Below are 23,637 nucleotides of genomic sequence, written 5' to 3' on the forward strand. Positions count from 1 at the left end.
GGCAATATGCAGGGCAGGGATAATGCTGTATTCCTCTAAAGCCTGAGAAACACCACTTTATTTTGTCCATTTATTTTTGGTTACTCTAGCTTAGTGGCCCCAAATGTATTTTTAATGTCAGACAATATTTTCAAGGACAGGTCTTTAACTGTAGTACTCTCTGATCACTTTAAACATGCCTTTAATATAAGCCAACACAAAAACAAAGTGCATAAAAGCAGCCTACTAACTACAGTACAGTGGCCAGGTACCAAATGACACACTGGCAACGGGCTAGGGCCCCTAAGGTTGGGGATCACTGCTCAAGCTGCATAAAAGTTCCCTCAACAGATTATTGACTGTCTATGCTCCACAGAGTTAGAAACATGTCAGTCACACCAGCAGTGGCATCTCTGCAAAGCACTTTAAAGCAGCACTATGTAATTTTTTGTGTTGCCCTCCTCCTACAGAACCTTTTGAAAATAGCACTGTTGTAAACACTGACTGTCCTCCATGTGCCCCGAACCCTCCACCGTGCACTGTCACTCTCAAAGCAGCTTGGAGATGTATTGTATAATCACAAAATGTCTGGACTGGTGGGCGGTATTGTACTTTATATGTGTGATTATAAATCTCCAAAATCCAAAAGTCTTCTATGATCACCTGTGAGTGGCGCAATGTATGGCTCTAGATGCCAATAGCCTTAAAATGACTGCAGTAAAGCTGCTCCTCTTACAGCGAGAACAGCTAATAATTGACTGCCTCAACAGTGGGATTTTCCAAGTAGAGATGGCAGACTACTTAACGTTCTCATAAACATTTAGATTAGCATCATAATGACTTAGAAGAGCATATGTTAAGATAAAAATTTGCATAGTCTTAACAGTCTGAAGGACAGTTTTCCAAATCTTGACATACCTTGATACTGGAAACTGGCCTATGCCTAGCACTGGAAAAGATCCCAATAGAACAACAGTCTTTACAAATTATTTAAAACAACCTTTTCCTAAGCCTGGTCTCAATAAATGTCACTCCTGAACTGACAAGAACCATGATCAATCAAGACAGGTTAGGTAGTCAATAGCCTCTACAGCTTTAGTTTGTGCAGAAAATTTTCAAATCTATTGATATTACCTGTCTTTCCATGTCAGGCAAATATGGAAATAAGCATATTTATTTGCATGTTAAATATAGCACAGCTAACTTACGCCCCTTTGAGTAGGAAATTAGATGTAAAACAAAGGGTTTTTGTCTAACTTGAATGGCTTCTACAAGTAGACATGATTATATGAGGTACTCAAAAAGAGACAGAGCAACAGAAGAGCCTTTTGCAATTTTTATGGTTTAAAATACCAGCAGATGAACCATAAAATGCTGTGTTCACATAGAGAGTGGCAAAAACAAACTCTAAAAAAGACCATTATGACACATTTTAATCCTGAATTACACTTGGCAAATGTCCTAGAGAGTACTATTTGTCTGTGTACACAGACAAGTCAGCACACCCGCTTACAGTCAAATGTTCTTTGAGACTGTCAGAGGACACCTACAGTTCTTATTTCCAGTTCATGTTGAAGAAAGAGGGAAAAGAGAGAAAGGAGAAAAGAGGCTCATCAGGCAGCAAGTGTGTCAGTGTGACTTTGGCCTGAAACTCAAGGCTGAGGCGGAATCTGCAAATCCAGAGAGACTCCCCAACGATCTCTCTGTCTCATTTTACTTTTGTCATTTCTTCTCCTTCTTATGTTGTATAATTCTCCTTTTCCTTACCTTCATTAGTTTTTTCTCCTACTGCATTACTGATTTTACTTTCTTCTGTCCCCCAATTTAGTTTTAACAAACACACAGCCATAAATGTGTTTTCTACATTTTACCTCCTACAGTAGGACGCTTGATGCTCATTAAGCCTGTGAACTACCACAGAAAGCTGATAATGGCTCCATAGCCAGGTGGGGACGGGTGTAAAGTGTGTCGTATTAACACTTGGCTAGATGCTCAAATGTTATGTGTGGCTTACCTCATCATGTTATAGTCCCTATTGTGTAGTTTTAGGAGAAAAACAAAAGACTTAAAAAGTATTATCTGATTTTTTAGGTCCATAGAAATAAAAAAATTTAAAGCTGTTTGAAAAGTAAAAGTATTTACCCCAAAAGCATTTCTTGACACTGTTAGGTCACAAAGAAACAAGGTTTATTAGTTAAAACAGTCTGACCAAAAATCGAGAAAAAGGCCGCTTTCACACCAAAACTATGAAATAGTTTTAATTTTACCAGAATCGGGTTTCTGGTTTCTTGTGCAAACACAATCCAGGACCCTGAATCAGGTCCAGCAACACATTTTGCTTGGTCCCGGGGTATTTTTCCTAAATTATAAATACCTGTCCATTCCAGTGGACCAAAAAATAAGATCTGATGTAAGAGTAGCAGATTTGAATAGACGAAGAATAAGAGGATAATCAAACTATGAAGTTTAATCAATACACCAAAATAGAAAATGTCTCTTTTGGCAATGGGGAATAGTAAATAGCTAAATGAAAACATTTATGCCCCAAAGTAGCAAGAGAAATCCCCCACTAACTTTCTTCTTCAAGCTTTTTCATCTTCTCAATCACTACATGCTCCAACATGCAAACTTTGTTTGTAAATGTTGGAGTATGGCCTGTTATGTACAGTACAGTCCTGTTTCTCTAACTGTGACTAACTGTATATGGACTCTTTCATCCTCTGACATTGGAGCTGGCTCAGAACTCATCTGTCTGGCTGTGCGTTCCCTAGAAACGGCTGCCTATGCAGCTGGTTTACAGTTTCCTATTGTATCTCTGCTTCTTTTCCTACGTCTGCTTCTGTCTTCTTGAAACTCCAGTCGTCCTCTGAGATGGCCGCTCACACTGAGCCTGGTTCAGCTGGAGGTTTCTTGCTTTTAAAAGGGAGTTTTTCCTCTCCACTGTCACTACAAGCATGCTTGGTGTGAGGGATTGCCTTTAAGTCAATGAGTCGATGCAATCAACTGGTTTTCCTTGGATTGAAAACTGAATCAATTTGACTGTATGATCTGGTTGATTCCTAAAGTGCCTTGAGATTAAATATGTTGTGAATTGGCGCTATATAAATAAACTGAATTGAATTATGGAATAATATCTCACCCTATACAATCTGCTCCATTTAAATATCACTGGTTAAAGCAAACTGTGCCAAGTGAAGGTGTACATCTTTCTCACTGTAACCATTCTCTGAACTGGACCTGCTGTATAAATGCACCAAATGGATTGTTTGCATTTAGCGAGATGTTCATCCTTCACATCAGCCTTTCAACATAAAATAATTGAGAAAAACAAATAATACTGCAGGGACAGTCAAACACAGTGGTGATAGTATTTTTTTATTTTGTTTTTTGGGGGGGGGTTACTTTGTTGCTTCCGTGCCTGAATGATTTACATCATTAAGGGAATCAAAAATTCTGCTCTTTACATGTTAAAAACAAAAGCTACAACATAAAAAAAACACACAAACAGGTAAACTGTATGTAACCCTTAGCCCAAATATTTTTTGATTAACCAGCAGGTCAATGATCCAAAGAATGATAGGAAGTCCACCAGTGAAAAACAATAAAACCTCAATAAAAATTGCCTTGTACTGTAATTCTGACACAGTGAAGTAAAGCAGACCCCCGGAAAACCAAAAAACACACTCTGCATTTTTCAGCTTATTAAAAAAGGCTTCATTGTTCTCTACAGGCCTATAGCATTTACATTTTTCTACATATATTCTACTTTATTTCATGCTTTTGTGTTATTGTACCATTTCACCCCTCAAGAATTTTGCTCTCAGGACTGTGCTTCATTTAATTAATTAAAGACATTTATTAGCAAGAAAGGAAAGTGCTGAAATAGCTTTTCCCTTCTTGAAAGTGTCAGCATTTAGTCTGCCAGTTGCAGTTCATCAACTCTCCCTGTGGGTAGACATCAGGAACCTAAACATTCATAGCCAAATGTTTTACAGCAATATAAATGAATTATGCAATTTATTTGATGCATTTTCTTGACAAATCTTTTGAGAGTGAAACAATGGCTCTTAGAATTGCAGCTATTTTGGGCCAGGGTATTGGTTTCCTCTCTGTAACTGGCATGTAATACCATGAGCAAACCTCATACTGTTAAAAAAGTAACTGAGCTTTACAGAGACCAATTTAAATTTTCACCCTGCAGGCCTGCTCCCCACACTACCAGCTATCTTTGCACTCACAGCTGCACCATTCTGACAGGAGCACTAGGTGCTTGACCCCAGCTGCCCAGCAGCCACTGAGAGATTTATAACTCTCGTCAGACCATTTACATTTAACATTGCATTTGAGATGGTGTGAATGTGTGTGTGTGCATGTAGCTTGGCGAATTCACACCGCGGGGCTCCATTCAGGCTGCAGCAAATGCTTTTCCATGTATTTTGCTTGTAGCTGTGTTAAATTGTCCCACTGCCTCTGGCCTTTAGTGTCTCACTGGGCCAATATGGTTTGTGCTTTTAGTTTGACCAAAATCAGCACTATTGTGTCCAGACAAAAGATAGCAAATTGCATGTGGATAATAGGGTTGATATCCCAACGGTATGATAACCTGGAGTAAAAATACCACTTTCACTGTACTGATGTTTTTACACAAACATTTAAAAATATTAACAAACAACACATTCAACATTATCTGATTGCTTTTAATTGGACAGCTAGTGACAGCTGCACAAATAAAATGACATTCTCTTTCAGATGTGGTGGTTTTGCAATACTTTATAAATAAAGTTGTTATGGTAAGGTTATAATGATTAAAAAAACATTGTGTTTGTGATTTTATATGTTATGGTCAGCAGTTGCAGCAGCATCTATAAAGTGATCTGCATACTGGTAAATTTGTTTTACTACTATTATGCAGAATTGTTCCCAATGTTGCTAAACACTCCAAATGTATTTATGTTGTTTGAGCTATATTAAGATTTCAAAACCCTTAGTTAAGTTAGCATTTGCTTGACAGGAAAAGAAGAAAAACTTTATGCTAATGCAATCAAATTCAGGATGTAGAAAGTTAAAGGAAGTGCCACAGCAATGACAATGTCGATGTTTGCAATAACTTGGCATGCTGCATGTCATCTACATAAAAGGTTCAATGTACCCCATTTAAAGTACACCTCATATCCATGTCGCTCCAGAGCCTTAATTCTGTACACATATAATAATTGAAAAATGCTACCAGGAAGTTGTAACTCCAAGGAATACAGAATGTGTGGGGGTAGAGACACATTCCACTCTCTTTAGCAGAGACAGAGGAAATAGGGGGAAGATGGGAAAGTTCTGTGAAGGAGGCCAGAAGCTGTGGGCTGTACCAGTTTAAGCCGCTGGCTTAGAGATTCTGTGTGGCTCTCCCTCCTCCAAGATATGGGGGTTTTCATGAGAAAAGTCAATAAATATTAGAGCCAAACACTCTTGATAACCAGAGCCTTAAAGGTATAGTGGAGGATGTTTTTTTTTCCCGGTGGATCATCAAAATAAGTGGTCCGCCTAATTGCCAATCATTCTGGTTATATGTTTACGTAAGGCCATCCTACTTGCTCGTCCCCATTTTCACTTACCAGTGGTGACTCTGACATAGTAGAAAAATTTGAAATCTTCTTTTCGAAAGTAAGCTTGTATGAGCAACTTTTAAATGGCAACTTTTAAACAGAGCGTGCAGGAGAAATAGGCTTGTGCATGCTTGAGGATGCATTTAATAGGCATACCCTCTCATGAGTAGATACAGGGTTCTGCATTTTTTTTTAAGTGGAATTGGCGGGTCTTTTCAAAAATTTGCAAAAATCCTCCACTATACCTTAATTATTCTAGACTAGGTGCACTGTTTTTTTACCAATTCAAATGCATTTCTATTCCTTTTCACAATCATTGTTTTTAGTTTTTTTTTTTTTTTCCAACAGCTTTTAGGTCATGTAATCAACTGACACAAAACTAATGTAAAATCATCATACTACACTGAAGAGATGGCAAAGACTTGTTTTATCAACAAAGTCATTTAATTTATTACCTCAGTCCCTAAACGAACCCCTATGTATAAGAGTCGGCAGAGAGCAGCTGCCCAGGGTAGAACTGTTTTTCAAGGCTTCATTGGTGAGATCACAAAACATCAGATGTAATAACCCCTTTTTAAACAGAAGGGTGCAGTTTTAGATAAAAAAGTAGGATTTTGACAAATGTGCAGTAAATAATACTTGGAACATGTAGACAGCACTTAAAGATATCTATTTAAGATATCTATTGATAAAGTTTATATTAGTGTGAGTAATCCTTTTATTAATAAGAATTGCTTATACTACTAGTCACTTTAGACTGGTGTAAAAAAATATGAAAGGTCTAAGCCATAGGGTTGGGGGCAAAAATGGAAATATAATTATCATAATTATTACGAAAATTATCAGTGGTGCACTTTATATAAATTTCTAAAAGTGCAGCGAAAAATTTTTTCTTTGAAATGCAAACACACATTGCTTTGCAAAGATCCTGCTTTGCATGAAGATTTGCTCTGCGGGTGTAAAATAGTTGGAACATGTTTTAATACAAGCAAACCTTCTGAAAGTAGGGCTCTAAGTGTAACAAACAGGAACCATAAGAGAAAAAAAAAAAAAAAAGTTGGTCCTCAGTTAACATGGATTACTCTACAAACTCCACCCATATTCTCCTGTTTAGTCCTTGTCAGGGTCGCAGTGGGACCGGTGCCTATCTCCCGCAGGCTATGGGCAAGAGGTACACCTTGGACAGATCGCCAGTCTGTTTCAGGGTAACACAACCATGCACACACAGACTCACACCTAATGACAATTTGGAGAAGCCAATTAACCATGTTAAGTCATGTTTTTGGACTGTGGCAAGAAGTCAGAGTACCCGGAGAGAACCCACAAATGCACATGGAGAACAGGCAAACTCGATGCAGAAAGACCCGGGCATGAAATCAAACCCGGAACCTTCTTGATGCCAGGCAACAGTGCTATCCACTCAATTTACTTAATAAAGTTCAACAGTTTTTATTTAACTGTATTTTTTTCTTTATTTTTTGATAGATCGATAGAAGGATACACCCTTCTTCTCACCTAAACACCACTGGTGATACCCCCTCTCCATGTATAAATTGATGAATATAGCAAGGAAAGTCTGAACTTATGCAAAATCTATTAATTCAATTCAACTCTATTCAAAAAATACTTTATTAATCCCAAAGGAACATTAAATGATGAAGTAACTCATGGGTTATTTTTGTTGGTATAGGCAGGAAGGAACTGAAATGATTAAATAATTACCATGTAAGGCGTACCACATGTACATTGTTGAAAATTTTACAAATTTTGTTGAAAATAAGGAAATTGATTCAGGAACATTACATTAAAAAAAACTCATGAGTATATCTTTAAGCACAAGCTGCCATTTTCCATGTACATATGAACTTGTTATTAAAGTTTCCTAAAAGTTTGTTCCTTTTTTGTTTTAGGTGTGTTTTAAATTATATCTATTATATCTATGCTATTATATCAGCATTGTCTCTGGGAAGTAAAAGTACTTTAAACTGGAGAAGCAGTGTAATAGTAATTTTTTGCAGTTTAGAAACCTTAAATTCGAAAATCAACACTGGTATAAATTGACACGGATAACTTCTTAAAGCTTTATTCTAAGTTATTTCGTTTGGATTCCCTCTACGTCTGGAAAAAAGAGAAGTAGATATGAACTGAACTTATACGTGTTTACTCCTCCTATCCCCTCTTTTATATCCACCTTCCCCCATCTTGTACACCAGTCTGGTCTCATTGTGAAGCAGGCCAATATATGGTGTGAGCATTTCCTCTAGAGACAGATGCTGTGCACGATGTCCAGCCTGTTAGACAGAACAGAGGGGGCCAGACGAGTATCCTCTCACCCCCGACACCACCCAAGGTGTCCTGCAAGTGCCATGCAAAGCAGGGGACTCCGGGGTCAGACCTGGACAGCCGTCCCATCCATATGGCCAAATGAGCTGTGGTCCTCAGCTTCATTTGTAGGGATGTGTTGTGAGTGGCCAGAGGGGTCGTGGACCTTTTTTTTTTATTATTATTATAAAGCTGCAGCAAAGTTAACTAGCATGTTCAGGGTTGTAAATTGTACTACACATAATTTATTTGTCAAAGAAACTCTTCTACTGTTTCTGTCTTTTTCAATCTCTCTGATGGGATTTTGGGCCATTGAATGAGGTGACCTTTTTATCTTTTGTGCATTTTTCATTCTAACAAGCATGTTGTCTGTCTGTCTACATGGGTCAGTGAGGGTGACCTTTATACCCATCACTGTAAATCCTCCTGACAATCCTGAAAACTCTGAATGTTTATGTATATATATATATATATATATATGTATACGTATTCTAATATACATATTAGGGGAAAAGAAAACAAATACAGCCCAATCTCATTTTAAAGGTATCTACTTTTAGGTTTATGTGAGTAAAATATTTTCTCTTCTAAAAAGAAAATAAATCAAAAAGTTGCCCGAGCATGTAAGAAATTATTCCTGCTCCTTAACACTGATCATCTGGCATCTTCCATCATGGTTATAGCTGCTCATTGGAGCTCAGCATGGTGATAATACCACATGATTTAGAGGTGCATATGTCCTCGTCGCTGACACTGTGGTTAGCACATCTTCTGGTTACTTGGCGAAAAATGGGAAGAGGAAAAGGGTGAATATTCAAAGCCAGTAACAGGCAATAATCAATCTCAATATATACTATTTGTCTATCAATAACAATATATTGATTTAGTGTAAGTTGTGACAAAGTGGTTGAATGATCGACCAAATGCTTCTTTCCGGTGTGTTATGCTGTGTTTCTATATCCTGAAATCTGCCTGCCTGTAAGCAAGCATTCACCTTGTCCCTCCATATGTGTTAGTTGGGGGGGTCCCAATGTGGATGGGGGGAGGTGAAAGCAGCAACAATCGCTGTTTTGCTTCACTGGCCAACAATCTCCCTCTGCGCTGGCTCTGATAAGCCTGGGATGAAAGCCCTTTCTCTGGGCACAGCCACTCTCCTCATCGCCTCTTCTCTAACCCCTTTCCACAAAAGAATAAACATGTGATGCATGTGGACTCATCTGCAAAATACTAAAGCAGATAGGCATATTTGTATTTCCTATTTATGACGGACAAGAAAAATTACAAAGGGTCAGAGCATCTGTCAATTTTACAACCTCCTTTTTTTTTAAGACAATGTGAGAATATCCTTCAAGGACTTCTGCTCATTGCAATGCATTTTGTAATCCTACCTCAACAAACTTTTTTCTGTGTTTTCTGATGGGATTTTATGTGATAGGCTACCACAAAGTAGAACACAATTATGAACTTGAAAGAAAAGGGTGTATGGCTTTTAAATTGTTTCAAATAAAGTGCTGGAGGTATTTATGTTCAGATCCCTTTGAACTAAACCATACCCAGAAAACACCCTCTCCAATATCAAATAAGGTGCTGGATGAAAAAGCTGTCCTCCATTTAAAATAGACTTAGCTGTTTGAAAATAGCAATGTCAAGGATATTCAGCTTTCATTGCAGCGATTAGGAGTTATACACAGCACTAAAGCCCCCGTCATACCTTGACGATTTAGCCAGCTTATGCCTGACATCCCACAATCTCCTAAAATACTGGCATACTCTGAATTTTCTATGTATTTTTTTATTTTGGGAGTTTACATAGAGTATTCATAACAAATCCAGAACTTATGTCCAAGGACAGCCTAACTTATGCATAACGCACGGTAATGTTATGTGCATTAAATGATTAACAAGCCAGTGTCCTGAGAAGGGCAGCAATGCACTCGGAGACACTCGGCCTGCATAAAAAGATTTATTTTTATTACCTACTGTTTACTGCTACGTATGTCAATGATCAGATATCTTACCTGTAGCTTATGGCCCAGTTATGGCATACACTGGCATATGTCAAGAACTTTTAAGCATGCTCAAAATTTCTTGACGTACTTGCCGTATGTTGACGTGTGCCAGTGTGTTTCAGTGCTTCAGCATACTCATAACTTGTACAAAACTGACCCATAACTTATCCAATGCATGCCAGCATTTTTGCCAGATTTTTCATACATTAGGTACCTGTACATGCTGGCGAAATTGTAAAGGTGTGACAGGGGCTAAGTGACCATAGCTGAATACTTTCTTGCACTATTCACAAGTTATTGTTGGAGTATTGAAAAAAATCCCTTATATAATGCGTTTGTGGTTTGCAATGCACAGGTTCAAGCTGTATACCATTGAGTGGAAAGGTTTTAAGAAGTTTGAATGGAGATTAAAGTTAAGATTGGGGAAGGAAAAGTTTAAAAAGATGAGTTGTGGGCCACCAACGATCATCCCTTCTTAAAATTCTCTTCTAAGCTTTCCAAAATATTGCTTCACCCTCCTATATCTTATCACCAATCAAGCACCATTGGAGGTCTGTTCCATCTCACTTACCTTGTCAATCTTGTCTGCTATTTCTTCCACTCGTCAATACAGTTTACGCACAACCTCTGCTTCTGGAGTGCCAAGAATTCATTGTGAGAAACACACTGCAAGCTACCAATTGAAGGCACAGAAGTGGCATGCCATTCATGCGTTGCCCAGAAAGACAGTCATTTTTGTCTAGTGCTACACTTTGCTTTCAGATAATTACTATTATACAGCTTGAAGTCAACCTTCTGCCAGAATAACCAAATAATACACCTCACAGCCTCATGCTGCAGGGAATGTTTTGTCAGGTTAGACAGATGCTTAGATGGACCATCTGGAGCAGTTATGGATCCAGTGAAGGGATTTGCTGCAACAGAAATGCACACATACACATGAAATATGCACAAAGAAATCCCTCGAGATGAAGCAGTTAGAGAAGTGGAGGAAAACACTAAAACAGAACTCCGGAGATGTAAAGAACCCCCAGCTCCCTACACATTTGCATAAACATTTCTTTCAGTCGGATCTTGAGATTAGATTTTTGACAGTTAGTTGTGATTTTCTCTGAGATCTAGTGTCAGATCAGATAAAACAGGCAAAACATCTGTTTCTCTTTCGGAGTCATTCTCTTTGTCAAGAACATCTCTATTATGCGCATTTGTTGTGGGCGAATAAACATGAATAATGGCTTTATGTCGCAGTTCATAGTAATTCACAGCAGATTGCTTGGATTTCAAAGCTCCATAATGTTCTCTATTGTAAAGCCAAAAAATCTGCATATTGAATGCTATAAACCTGCTTAAATGCATTAGACCATCACTGTCAAGTGAGTTTTGAAGCAACTGTGTACATCCTGGGACCAGGTGGTCTTAAGGGAGATCAGGTTTCACCAGAGAGGTGGTGTTAATTTCTCGCTTAACCAGCTTGGGTTTAGAAGTCATTAGGCCCACTCAGAGGCTGGTTTCGAGTCTTGTTACAGATAGAATAACACAGCACCATCTGCAAAGCAGGGGGGTGATTACATTTAGTGTGAGGTGTAACCATAAGCCTTATGCAGACATGGGAAATATCCTAAGGGAAGAGAAGAGTGGAAGCCCTGCATGGTGCTGTTAGAAAATATTTGGCACAGTTTTAATGAGCGTAGTAACCCTGTCGCACTTTTTTGAGTCAACCTTGCAATTCTGCAGAATATAAACATGCACAATTTTGTGTAAATTATGATTCACCATGACTCTCCATTCACTTAACTCTTAAGTGTATGTAATCTGACCTTCTGTATGAGCAGAGTGTGTCAGATTATTTGAACATGTCAAAACATTTTTAGGCAGGATTTTAAGTAAGAAATACATATTGTACATATGCACCACTTAGAGGTGTGCTGCTTAGAAATTCATGCAAATATTCTATAAATAGTATTAATGCAACTTAATCTCATGCAACATGGAGTAGATGCTCTGTCGACACTATTGATCTACTTACCTCAGTCTGCTAAGATGCTTAAAGCTTCTAAAACCAATTGAAGCTTGATTAATTCAGGCATTATATGTTTGACCACTAAAGGACCTCCATACCACATTGGAATCTACATGGTATATTTATATTTTAACTCATTAAGTGTGGAAAAACAAAAAAAAAACTACTACAGAAATATTAGACAAAACCATCATGGCATATATTTCTCCTAATTCAGGTGAGAACTTTGCATAGCTAGAACATCAGGCCCTTCTTTACTGTAACTCAGGAAATAATAGTTTAGAAATGTATGTGTGTCATAGCCTTTTCGTAAAACATTAAATTGTAAGCCCCAGATGTTGAGATGATATAGTTTGGAAAAGCAAATGAGCAGGACAGTACTACCAAGCTGAAAGTAACTTGTAATATGTAAAGGGAAATTTCAAAGTGTAACTCACTTTGTTTCCTATGGAATGAGTGACACTTTAAATATGATATGAAAACAAATTTGGAAAAAAAAAAGCTAACTTTAATGAACAGACAATGAAAAAACTTTAACAAAAAAAAAACAAATCGTCTAAATGATAACTAGTCTTCCAAAGGGTTTAAATAAACCACAGAGACTATATAAGAAATGTTAAATCCCAATCCCTGGAATAACTACCTGCAGTAATATTGCACAATTCAAAAATAAAATTTCTTTAAAAAAAAAAAAAAAAAAAAAAAAAGGTAGGATGATGTTAAAAAATGTAAATCAAATAAAAATATGCATTTGTCATGATTTAATTAAAGGTCTGACCCAAAATGCAGAAGACCAAACAGAGAGACCAGGGAAAAGTTTAAACAGGTTTATTAGGAATAATGTGATGAATCCAGTGCTGCTCTGAACACTGTCAAACCGGAACTGGAAGGTGAGGGGAAGACACTGCGGTTAGTTCAGGCTCAGTGGGAAATTAGATTCTTTGGCTTGAATTGGAGGAATAGGTTGCAGACTCACTTCTCCAGAAAAAGGTGTCCTTTATGGAATCCATTCTGTGTGGAATGTTCCAGTTGTTGTCTTGTTTTGTGTTGGCCGGACGGGGTTACTCAGACTGCGGTTGTTCCTTGGTGAACGGAGAAGCTGACTGCCACTCAGATTTCCTGCAGTACTTGAATGCGCTGTGGTGCATAAGACACCTCTGCTCAGTGTGAAGCTCAAACAACCTCTTGGGGAAAGTGGATCCAAACTTCCTGTTTGGAGTGAAAGGAGAAGCTGTCTGCCACTCAGATTTCCTGCAGTACTTGCACAGGCTGTGGTGCAGAAGAAACCTTTTCTCAGTGCGAAGCTCAAACAATCTCTTGGGGAAAGTGGATCCAAACTTCCAGTTTGGAGTGAACGGAGAAGCTGACTGCAACTCAGATTTCCTGCGGTACTTGAACGGGCTGCGGTGCAGATGAAACCCCAGCTCGGTTAGAAGCTCTGTTGATCCTTCCAGAGAGAGAAGGTCCGAACAAATCCAGTTTGCAGGATGACTTCCTGCCGAGAGGCAAAGACAAAAAACAAAGTTAAGACTCAGGTTGACAATAACTTAGTTTAACTCAGCAAACTCAGCTTGGCTAGAGTACCAAGAACTGGCAAACAAAGACTCAGGTTAGACTCAGCTAACTAAGAATGGCTTGGGTGCCCAGTATTGGCAAAACAAAGACTCATGTTAGACTCTGCTAAACTAAGCATGGCTAGAGTACCCTGTATTGGCAAACACTCTGGCATTGAGGTAGTGGCAGTCAGCAGCTTAAGAGCAATCCACAGGTAATGAGGCAATGAGCTGCAGGTGTGCAGGGAGACCCAATGAGGACGGGGCACCACCTGGTGGAGGAGGAAAGAATACACAAAAACAGACCACACAAACTGGAGTCCTGACAGTATTGTTGTGTTTAAAACTTTGAATTAATATTGAAAGATTAGTAGGCCAACTTAATACATTATAATTAATAAACTCATAATCTTAAAACCAAAATTTCCTTATAAAATATATAACTGTTCCTTTAACACTAAGATTAGAAGCATTAGCCAGATTCAAGACAGTTATACCTGATGGAATTTTACATGAATTAGCTTGTTTTAGGTGACTCTGGTTGACAAAGCTTGTTTCAGAGATTAATAATTTGAGATGCATCATGATGCTTTCATTTACAGATATAAAATCCTAGACAAAAATAAAATACCATTCTTACTTAACACTTGTATTCACAACATAACGCTGATTTGTTCTGGTGGTCTGAAAGGATTAAGACTTTTTAAAGAAAATTTGATTATAATATTTAAGTAAAATATTAAGGCTCTGTTTTACTCATTTTTTAAAATGTACAACTGCATGCTTAAAGTTGTTTTCAATAGCTCCTTTTACATTGTCACTCTAAAGCCTGGGGCTTTTGAAATCCTCTGTAGCATTTCCGTACACATTCACCCAGGTAATTTCACATTCCCTGAGCTTTAGTTCCAATAAAGATTTAGTGCTTTCTATCTTTCCCGGGGCTTGTTAAGGGACTGGGTTTTGTATAGCTGCAGCGCTTTGTTCTGCTAGCCCTGGCAGTAACCAAAGAAGGTGAGTGTAGATATGTTTTTCCTATACCTTTAGTTTGCAACGAAATATATTTTAAAGTGTTTATGAAGGAAATACATCTCAGAATTTTATCTTTGTAGTCAGTCCATCAAAAAATAATATATATTTAAATCTGTGGTGAAGTAGCAGAGCCCTGTGCTATCAGGCAGGTGTTACTGCTGACACAGTCAGGATGTGCAGTTTAACAGCAGCCATAACATCAGCCAGCCAGCCAGTCAGTTACCTGTTAATTATTTAGTGAACATGTAATTATTTCACACAAAAAGCAGTTTTAAAATGATTTTAATTAAGAAACTACAGCCAATTCTTGATCTGTTTTGCCAAAAAGCTTAGAAATTTTGAGCTAATTGATATTAACTGTAAAACGATTCTGTAGTTTAAAGGAAATATTGAAGGTATGCTCAGAGGGTGCATTTCATATATATATATATATATATATATATATATATATATATATATATATATATATATATATATATATATATATATATATTTAAACATCCCCTTTAGCAGGCTGGTAATCTGTGATACCGGTATTTGCCAGGTTACCCGGTCCTAAGTTCCCCAAAAGTTACTCTCCGGCCGAAGAACCTACCTGTGACAGTAAATAACTCAAGCAGATATAATATAATGTTACCTATTTAAATGATGCATGCAGCATATATAGCCCTTCCTTGTCATGCACATCCTTGTGAAGGTTGGCATATGGTGTAATTTTCTATTTCTTCAAACTGTAAAATCCTTGCAACAAAATAAATTATAATAAAACTAAAATGCTCTCTTTAAACCAAACTACAATGTCCTCTTATATTTGACGAATCTATGGTTGAATATTTTGCAAAAATATGTTGCGGTGCAGGACCGGGTTTTGCATCTAAAGGCTAATGTTTCCCTTCTTACGTGCATTGTTGATAGGTTGGGATGTTTCCCAATCTGGCAGTTAAGGATGATCATCTATGGGTAAAAATTTTTTCCATAAGTGGGCCGGTTTAGATGGAAAAATGCCAGGGAGAAAAATCTTTCCCAGTCCGAGCCTGCCCTTTAGTATGGCTTTTCATGTAATTCTAATTGAGTGGAGCGTAACCCCTTTATGTACATACATAGATTTAAACATCTCTTTCATAGTTTTATGCTGATAGACAGCCACAGGAGAGATCACGAGTTGGATGGTGGCTATCGGCTTATGGAGAACCCTTTCAAGTCCTTCTATCATTGACACTGTCTACAGCTTCTGATTGATACAAATATTTTCTAATGATTATAAAGCAAACGTATTCATTTCGGGTACAGGTGGACTATGATATTTTGCTTAAAATTAGTTACGGTTTGTGCTGTAAATGGGATTTAGCTGGTTATTATAAAGATAAAATTAATATTAGGGCTTAAATCATTTTTTTTGTAATTATTGGGATTTAATCATGGAGTCATAAAAGAACAATATTGGTCAGATCCAGTTTGAAAAAAAAAAAGTAATGTCACATTTAAATGTTTTAATTATAGTTATTCAAGGTAATGGTAAAACATGCTGACAAATTCCCTGGGATTCTTGTTACCTGGGTAATACAAATACTAGGGCTTTATAACCAAGAGTTTTTCAATGAAAATGGGGCTCTTTTTCTATCATACTTAACGCTAAATAAATAGTTTTTATTATTATTCCCTATATCTAGAGATAAGTATATAGACCTTCGATGGGGATGCCACATTTTGTTGCAACAGGTTTTGCTGGTAGTGAAGAATAAACAAGGCACAATATTCTGTGTGAACTGACATACCACAAAAAAATAAATAAATAAAAAATTAAAAACAAACATCCTCAAACTTGGAAAAAAAGTCCAGTGGTTTGTTTTTTATTATTAGTTGTTTTTTTTTTGGAATGACTATGACCTGGATGACTGAGAATTTTCACCGGCGTATTGAACTAATATAACCTTGTTACTTACAAACTTACTGGTTTGCACGGTCAAATTAAAGATTTGCACTCTTCTTAAAATGTTGTTAAATTTTATCCATGAATTAGATTGAATCAGGAGTAAATTACACAGGAACAAATCAATTAATTTACTAACCAAGAGTCTGTTTAGATGGAGATATTTTTCACTGCAGGCACAGCTCTCTTCCTGCTCACATCTGGTGTGAAGTGTAAATGAAGTGTAAAGTCGTTTTTCTTCTCCACCAAAGGGCACACTGAGGAAGCTTCGAGTTATGAATAATGCTAATGCGTTACGTGCTTCCAGTGAACATAAACACGGATCACTTTAAAATGAAAAAAGGCTAAAGTTTTTGGGTGGGTGGGTGGGGGGGAGACTTCACACACTTGAGGCTTCTATTAAAAAGAAAAAAGATTTTTATCTATGCAAAAAGCAGCACATTAATCTTTAATTTATATGCTATTCTGTGTGTGTGTTTTTTTTCACTTTCCAGGCATTAACTTTTACTCTCCAGGCTTGAACTTTATTTTTTAATTATGCTCCAAATTACATGTAGAGTCGACTCTTTGCCTTAAACCAACTTTGAGTGAGAATAATTTAACTGTGTTCATTGATGATCAAATCCAGCTATAAAACTTGTAGGATACTAATGAGGGTCAATGGTATTAGTTGAAAGTATTTAAAAAATTTTACATTGCATTGATATTTTTTGATACCTCCATTGTCTGATACTTTTAAGGTAAAAAATTCATAGTTTCATGTTTTTTTTTTCTTTTTCTTTTGTGACGGAAGGTTCTCTCTTAATGATGCCAAAACATTTTTTGTGTTTTGTTCCTACTTATATTGAATATGGAAATCTGGACAAATCTTACACAAAGCAAATTCCTAAAAACCATAACTTCCTTTATTTGAATCCACCATTTCCTCATGCGCTTTTTTTCTTAGGGCAATGGGGGGGCTGGCTAAAGGCGGGGCACACCCTGGATAGGCTGCCAGTCAATTGACAGGGCAACACAGAGAAACGTAACCAGGCACAAAAACACTCACACCTAAAGACACACTGGAGTACCCAGAGAAAACCCATGCATGCATGAAAGAACAACATGCAAACACCTTGGTTAGGACCTTCTTTCTGGAAGGCATCATTGCTATAACCTACAAGACTGTTCTGGATTTAATAGGCAAGGCAATGCAGTTTATTTGTATAGCACAATTCAGAACATGGACAATTCAAAATGCCTTACGTGAATTAATTTATTACTTAGAAAAATAAAAGCAGAAGAAAAAAAAAATATTTAAAAAATATTTGCAATATACATAAAACCATTGGACCACAACCATAACTTTATAATACACCAGTGAACAGTTTAACTTCAACAGTCAAAAGCAGTTATAAACAAATGGGATTTTAACTTTGACTTACATGTGAAGAGTAGGCTTAAACAAGAGGTTTGGGAGGTTGATACACTGACACCTTTTTTTTTTTTCATTTATTTTGGTGCTGATCCATTCAGCGATTTACAAACAAATGGAAGGATTTTAAACCTATTCTATGACGAACAAGGACTCAGTGGAAGGAATTCTAGTGAGAACACAGGAGGAAGCATTTTGGATCAGCTGCAGCTCTTTGGTGGACTTTTTAGAAAAACCTAAGTAACAATAAGACAAATACTTTTTTTTTCTTAACTTTTTAAATAAATAATATTTTTGATTTGCTTTACTGACAAGAATGTTCAGGCAAGAAATACATATAAATGTGTATTAGAGTCTAGAGCAGATGCTAATTAGATAGTATTCCCCCGTTCCCATGCTAACTTCTGTGGGTATAAATATATAATTTTTTTTCAAGACTAGCCTCTTAATAATAGTTAATGTCTCATATTACTACCAACTTTCATAGTTTTGTCTTAAATAAAATGTACTACTTACCAAGTTTACTACTTCAAACTAAGAACATCGACCAATGATGAATATTATAATATAATAGTATTATAAGTTTACAATTTCTTCACACAATATGGATGTTCATCTCTAATACCAGCTATCAGTATCTGTGGAAATGTTAATAAATATGAATCTACATTTTTGAAGAAGCTCTTATGGATTTTATGAGGAATAATTTTTGTGTACATTTTTTATTTCACATATAATAAAAAATAAAACAGATACTGATACCAGTTCTAAATAGCCACCATAAAAAAAAAGGTGATACCAACATACAGGAGTAACTGATGTAATTAAATAGAGATTCTGAGGTACTGCGCTTTCAAATCAGAGAGTAAAATATAACCTCTTTGTGAACTCAGCCATCTGGATGAATTATGAGGTCCTAATCGGTGACCCCAGAGAGCCTAATTTAAGCTCATTGCCAGTGTGGGTTGTTGGGCTCGAAGATGGGTCACTCTCACTCTGTTGTTACGCTCGGATCAGTGGCTGTTGCTCTAATGGCAAATAAGAGATTAATGGCAATATAATGAGTTTGGGGAGGACACAGCGCAACAATAGAGTCCTGCTACAGCACTGGCCAATTACATTAGTCAGTCAAGGCAACTGTCTGCATCAGCGAGAACACACCTAATTATACGTGCGTAAAATGTTCATAAAACACATTCAGACATTCCCTAGACACAAAAATGCACGCATACGTACAAATGTGGAAACCAAAGTGGCATTTATTGATTTCCAATGAAGAGTTGTTGTGTTTTTTTTGCAGCCACATGTCACAGGAAGGAAAACAAACTGAGCCAGTTCTCAACCTGCCACCACAGAGATGTGACAAAAGGGAGGATAATTTATGTGTCAGTGACATGAAATAAGGAGTGTGGCAGTGAGGCTGGGTGCCCACTTTTGGATTGCAGTAATTGTGATTTGGTTGCTAGGATGTTGAGGGTAATGAATGTCTTGTTGATGCAGTTTGTCATAACCCATGGCATCCATGGTTGCTCAAAGACACAATACCTATTAGTTAAATAGTGGCACATGATGCATGGGACCACCGAGAAGGATGCATTAGTCATTTTATGTGAGAAAATGAAGAAAGCCACCAATATAGTTAATATGGAGCACAAAAGATTGAAAATGCAATATTGCATTCAGAGAACATGTCTTATATGTTGATATGGGATTTGTAATCCAGAGATGAAATTGTTTTCACCTTGAAAATATCAATGTCTTCTTTTTCTGAAAAAAGGGGGAACAACAGAAACCATATTTCTGTCGAGGACTAAAACAGTGAGATATTTCTGTATTCATGAGGCCTAATCGAAAGGAAGGCTGTCTTGCATAAAGAAGTGGCACAAAAAGGATGAAATAAGAGGTTCCTGATGCATTCCCTGACAGATAACCTTTGATTTCTCTTCGCTTGCATCAGAAATAGCTGCTTGGAATGACAATCAGAAGTCAACAAATTCTAATGCCGGTGTGCATGCTTCCGCTGCCGTGAGATACGGCAGACATATAAAGAAATGTCTTCTTTTATGAACTGCTTCACAAAATTCTACATTTTTCTAACTGATTCAAATTGGTTGACTAGCAGGGAAAGTTGCAAGTAAACAAAGGAGAAGGGAATGTGGTGGCAAATGTGCCGAATTTGCTGATATGACAAAAAAGAGGCTGTCATTGAATATATAAAAAAACAATAAAAATATACAGTTTTAAAACACAGGCTAATGGGGCATTGTTTATCACAACATAACTATATAATAAAAATCATACCTTCTGGTAACATGGTTTTTGCATACAATTAAACAAAATACTCCTTTTAAGACATCTGGACTTGAAATTGTTTAATGCATTTTTATTCCATTGTAATACTTTTTCGAACCAAATTTCACAGTAATTACAGTACTGGGGTACATCTTTACCAGTTTTAAAACTCAGTTTACTGAAATGTTAGAAAATGTAGCTAGATACATTAAGCATATACATAGACACACATAAATATCTATATATATATTTATTTCCTAACCAAAGCTTGTAACTCTGGCAGTATGTCTGGTGGATACAGTAGCTGGTAACAGGGTTTTTATTATTATGGGCCTTTTTTCATTGTTCAATCCATATTCCAATTAAGTCGGAGCAGCTTCCTATTCCCAGAGCATGATGCTGTCACCACCTGAGGGTTGGTAAATTACAGGCAATGTGTTATGTGTCAGTGCTCTGCCAGATAGGATTTTTGTTCTGTCACTTTCAGTTTTGCTGTCCTTACCTGAGAATCTTATTTCAGACATCTATGTCCCAACGTAACGCTTTTGTTCACAAAAGCTATAAAAGTCAGATGAACATGAGTAATTATCCTTTAAGGTTCTGCCCCCTGAGGTGTGGGTATTTGCAGCTCTTTTATTGTTACCAAGGGGATCGCTGTTGTTTAGAAAAACCTCTCTTTAAGTGTCCTTCACGTTTATTTTATATGGCCACCTCTTGTTATAGTGTTACTTATGCCAAACTTCCCTTAATGACAATTGATTGAACATTGGTTTGGTAACTTTTGAAGGAAACTGGTGCCGGGACATTTTAGGGGTGTCACAGTAAAAAGGGCTGAACATATTTGGGAGCTTTATTCTTCAGAATTTTATTTGATCACCATAGATTCTACCTTCAATTTTTCAATTATTTAAAATATATATATATATATTTTATCTATCCCTCAACATCAAAAAGAAAGTGAAATGTGCAGTTTTAATATAACATAATGTGGAAAAACTGAAAAGATTGTTAATCCAAGTCATTTTTAATTTTCTTTTAAATGTAAACAGAGCAAAAACTAGCTGTAGGTTGAGGGACCAAGGCTTCTTTTTTTGTTTTAGTGTTGCACAAATCTAAGAATGGAACCCTAATTAATTAGAAAAAACAGCATAAAAAGTGTTTTACTTCTGCCTTGCAGAGAGAATGAAGCTGCAGAGAAGCAAATTCAGTCCAAATAAAAGACGCGTCAGCTTCACTTAAGCTTCACAATGAGAATATGCTGGTGAAGATTTTCAGTCATCCAGATCAAATGTTAATGAGAAGAGACCAACCTTAAACAGAGCGGGTGGACGCAGGTTCAAACTCTGAAAAACATACAACGCAGCGATAGAGTTGATTCCTTCTCGCTATCATCTCACCCCTCATTGCCACCCCTCATTGCAGGGGGCCAAAACATCTCACCTGGTTAGCCAGGCAAACAATGATCCTAACGACTCCCGTTACAGAGGCATGGGCCAGTATCGGGTTTTGAAGGCCAATGATGCATTTTTTTGTTTAATTTGCATGTTTTCTAAGCAATACCAAGGCTTTTGTTTGGGCCACTCTTTAAATCTGAAACTCAAATGCTACTCAAGACATTTTGAATTGAGAAAGCTTCCTGGATGGGAAGCGAAACTTCTTCAAACTTGAAAAACAAAGTCCAGTGGATTGTTTTTTTTTTACTTTTTGGAAGGATTCACAAGGATTCACAACCAATATGATACTTTTAATGATCATCACAGACATGTGAGACTCACAGTCTTTAGTTTTTGCCATGAAATGACTTGAAGTCTGCCAGTATTTAATTAAAAAGGTGCAGCTTTATCTCTAGCCTCCCTCTGACTGCAAGGTCTAACATCTGATGCTAGGCGGCTTTGTGAAGAGTGATTTGTGGGGGAAACATGCTCTAATCTGCTGCACACAGATACCGAGTGATGTTGAAGAGACTGACCTAAGCAGGCTACTTAACATCCGTCTCGACAGCAGCTGTTAAATCCATGTTTCATGTTGCCATGCTGACTTTCTCATGCAGAACTAATTGGTTGTTTTCGCCTGTTGTGCTGGAGACACTGTCTGTATAAAAAAAAAAATACTCAAGGACACTGAAAAACTTTTATGCATACTCATAGGCATGCACACATATGCTATCAGGGAAGTAGAGTAGCACAGGTGGGAAGAGGAGGCTAAATTTCATTCAGTTAGAGCCCTGAGTGAAATCTCCTTGAACCTGTTGCCATAGCTAATCAAACACATGCATACAAACCAACACGGTGAGCTCGTTCCGCAACCCTCTGCACCCCCACCCCTCTCTGTCTGATTTGCATTTTGGTTAACACTCTAATTGCCTCTCATTAAATACCTTGTCACTTTGATTAATTGGTGTGATACATAAATGTAAAACAGCGGAGCACCATGATGCACGGCAAGCAGTTACTGATTGGAGAAGATGATCAAGCCTGGCTTAAAAAATGCAAAGCAGGGTGAAATGTTACTCGTATAATTAGGAATAAATAAAGTAAATGTAATTAATTCCGAGTTTTTATATTGGTCCTGAAGTGGTAAAAATGTTGTATCTTGAGAACAAAGCTTTCTGGTTTGTTTTTGTCCATATTTATCTTCTGCTTAAGGGAATCAAGTACTCCAACATTGGGTTAAACTAAAAAAGGCAGATTTTTGAATAACAGTTTGTTATTTTAAAATGTAGGGATTTCCTGAATGTTTAGAACTAAATCATGCCAAATTCTAAATGGTTAAAATATTTCAGATCACTTTTAGTCACCTTGAAAATCAATCTTTATTAGAGTAATATTGCAGGATACCAAATGTACTATTATAGAACAGTAATGTAGGACTCTTAGCAGCCTCTGTATTGGATTTGTGTCTGTACAATAACTAGGACTTTCTTAAAACGTGAAATCGCTTTGACCCAAACCATTTTTGTGTGTGTATCTGTGTTTAGTATTGTTTTACAATGCTCAAAGATCCAGCTTTTTGTCTCTTGCAATTAGCAGTAGTTCTTCTACCAGTATGTCCCTGTTGCTACTTGCACCCACTAGACTAGTCAAGCTAACCATGTTCCCTGACCCTAAAAAAAGGCATCATTATAGCATAATGCTGTCGACATCACCATGTTTTATCATGGGTATTTACCTTTAAAAATTATGAAAAATGTTAGTTGTTTGTGTGGCCTGCAGGTCAGGAACTTCTATTTTGGTCCCTTTTTTAGCAGACCACCTCTGTCTGTTTGCTCTGCCTCCTACATTTCATTAGACTAGAGTTCTTATAGCTTTCATTCAACATCAACTTTCTTATTACACCCCTAGAATTTTTAAGGAATAACTTACTCTCCAGAGGACATAGATAACTGGGCTATGAATATCTGCAATTCCTCCTGAGTTACAATAAACCTTTTCTGGTTGTTTGAATAAATCTTCAATTTCCCATCCTTCCAGTTAAGGTTGACTGCACTGTTGT

The sequence above is a fragment of the Cyprinodon tularosa genome, unplaced genomic scaffold (assembly GCF_016077235.1).
Source record: "Cyprinodon tularosa strain WSP-4 unplaced genomic scaffold, ASM1607723v1 ctg520, whole genome shotgun sequence".
In the NCBI taxonomy this organism is placed as follows: Eukaryota; Metazoa; Chordata; class Actinopteri; order Cyprinodontiformes; family Cyprinodontidae; genus Cyprinodon; species Cyprinodon tularosa.